The sequence below is a fragment of the Salvelinus fontinalis genome, chromosome 39, assembly GCF_029448725.1.
Source record: "Salvelinus fontinalis isolate EN_2023a chromosome 39, ASM2944872v1, whole genome shotgun sequence".
In the NCBI taxonomy this organism is placed as follows: Eukaryota; Metazoa; Chordata; class Actinopteri; order Salmoniformes; family Salmonidae; genus Salvelinus; species Salvelinus fontinalis.
This window is the reverse complement of record NC_074703.1, coordinates 1,126,334-1,128,833: the sequence shown is the minus strand read 5'-3', so window position 1 is coordinate 1,128,833 and position 2,500 is coordinate 1,126,334. Positions and strand designations below refer to the sequence as shown.

The following is a 2,500-nucleotide window of genomic DNA, read 5'->3' as shown; positions in this document are numbered from 1 at the left end:
CTCTGTTACCATAGAGATGTGTAAATACTAGAATCCTCTCTCAGTATTGTTCTGTTACCATAGAGATGCATATATACTAGAATCCTCTCTCAGTATTGCTCTGTTACCATAGAGATGTGTAAATACTAGAATCCTCTCTCAGTATTGTTCTGTTACCATAGAGATGTATATATACTAGAATCCTCTCTCAGGATTGCTCTGTTACCATAGAGACGTGTATATACTAGAATCCTCTCTCAGTATTGCTCTGTTACCATAGAGACGTGTATATACTAGAATCCTCTCTCAGTATTGCTCTGTTACCATAGAGATGTATATATACTAGAATCCTCTCTCAGGATTGCTCTGTTACCATAGAGACGTGTATATACTAGAATCCTCTCTAAGTATTGCTCTGTTACCATAGAGACGTGTATATACTTGAATCCTCTCTCAGTATTGCTCTGTTACCATAGAGACGTATATATACTAGAATCCTCTCTCAGTATTGTTCTGTTACTGAGACCTAGACAACCAGGTGAGGGGAGTTCCTTACTGAGACCTAGACAACCAGGTGAGGGGAGTTCCTTACTGAGACCCAGACATTCAGGTGAGGGGAGTTCCTTACTGAGACCTGGACAACCAGGTGAGGGGAGTTCCTTACTGAGACCTAGGCAACCAGGTGAGGAGAGTTCCTTACTGAGACCTAGACAACCAGGTGAGGGGAGTTCCTTACTGAGACCTAGACAACCAGGTGAGGGGAGTTCCTTACTGAGACCTAGACAACCAGGTGATGGGAGTTCCTTACTGAGACCTAGACAACCAGGTGAGGGGAGTTCCTTACTGAGACCTAGACAACCAGGTGAGGGGAGTTCCTTACTGAGACCTAGACAACCAGGTGAGGGGAGTTCCTTACTGAGACCTAGACAACCAGGTGAGGGGAGTTCCTTACTGAGACCTAGACAACCAGGTGAGGGGAGTTCCTTACTGTGACCTAGACAACCAGGTGAGGGGAGTTCCTTACTGAGACCTAGACAACCAGGTGAGGGGAGTTCCTTACTGAGACCTAGACAACCAGGTGAGGAGAGTTCCTTACTGAGACCTAGACAACCAGGTGAGGGGAGTTCCTTACTGAGACCTAGACAAACAGGTGAGGGGAGTTCCTTACTGAGACCTAGACAACCAGGTGAGGGGAGTTCCTTACTGAGACCTAGACAACCAGGTGAGGGGAGTTCCTTACTGAGACCAAGACGACCAGGTGAGGGGAGTTCCTTACTGAGACCTAGACAACCAGGTGAGGGGAGTTCCTTACTGAGACAACCAGGTGAGGAGAGTTCCTTACTGAGACCTAGACAACCAGGTGAGGGGAGTTCCTTACTGAGACCTAGACAACCAGGTGAGGGGAGTTCCTTACTGAGACCTGGACAACCAGGTGAGGGGAGTTCCTTACTGAGCCCTAGACAACCAGGTGAGGGGAGTTCCTTACTGAGACCTAGACAACCAGGTGAGGGGAGTTCCTTACTGAGACCTAGACAACCAGGTGAGGGGAGTTCCTTACTGAGACCTAGACAACCAGGTGAGGGGTTCCTTACTGAGACCTAGACAACCAGGTGAGGGGAGTTCCTTACTGAGACCTGGACAACCAGGTGAGGGGAGTTCCTTACTGAGACCTAGACAACCAGGTGAGGGGAGTTCCTTACTGAGACCTGGACAACCAGGTGAGGGGAGTTCCTTACTGAGACCTGGACAACCAGGTGAGGGGAGTTCCTTACTGAGACCTAGACAACCAGGTGAGGGGAGTTCCTTACTGAGACCTAGACAACCAGGTGAGGGGAGTTCCTTACTGAGACCTAGACAACCAGGTGAGGGGAGTTCCTTACTGAGACCTAGACAACCAGGTGAGGGGAGTTCCTTACTGAGACCTAGACAACCAGGTGAGGGCAGTTCCTTATTGAGACCTAGACAACCATGTGAGGGGAGTTCCTTACTGAGACCTAGACAACCAGGTGAGGGGAGTTCCTTACTGAGACCTAGACGACCAGGTGAGGGGAGTTCCTTACTGAGACCTGGACAACCAGGTGAGGGGAGTTCCTTACTGAGACCTAGACAACCAGGTGAGGGGAGTTCCTTACTGAGACCTAGACAACCAGATGAGGGGAGTTCCTTACTGAGACCTAGACAACCAGGTGAGGGGAGTTCCTTACTGAGACCTGGACAACCAGGTGAGGGGAGTTCCTTACTGAGACCTAGACAACCAGGTGAGGGGAGTTCCTTACTGAGACCTGGACAACCAGGTGAGGGAAGTTCCTTACTGTAACCTAGACAACCAGGTGAGGGGAGTTCCTTACTGAGACCTAGACAACCAGGTGAGGGGAGTTCCTTACTGAGACCTAGACAACCAGGTGAGGGGAGTTCCTTACTGAGACCTAGACAACCAGGTGAGGGGAGTTCCTTACTGAGACCTAGACAACCAGGTGAGGGGAGTTCCTTACTGAGACCTAGACAACCAGGTGAGGGGAGT

General features: G+C 49.7%; 1 protein-coding gene across 6 annotated transcripts in view; it reads left to right on the top strand.

Moving 5' to 3' along the window:
• The first annotated feature begins 2,280 nt into the window (after positions 1-2,280).
• The window catches only part of eps8a (epidermal growth factor receptor pathway substrate 8a), a 108,371-nt gene continuing 108,151 nt past the window's right edge, over positions 2,281-2,500 (top strand). For 4 of the 6 annotated variants that reach the window (XM_055905139.1, XM_055905141.1, XM_055905137.1 and 1 more), the window contains exon 1: positions 2,281-2,500. This exon is cut by the window's right edge and continues 534 nt beyond it. The gene's annotated coding sequence lies outside the window, so the exon portion shown is untranslated. The other 2 variants (XM_055905142.1, XM_055905138.1) reach the window with 1 other exon arrangement.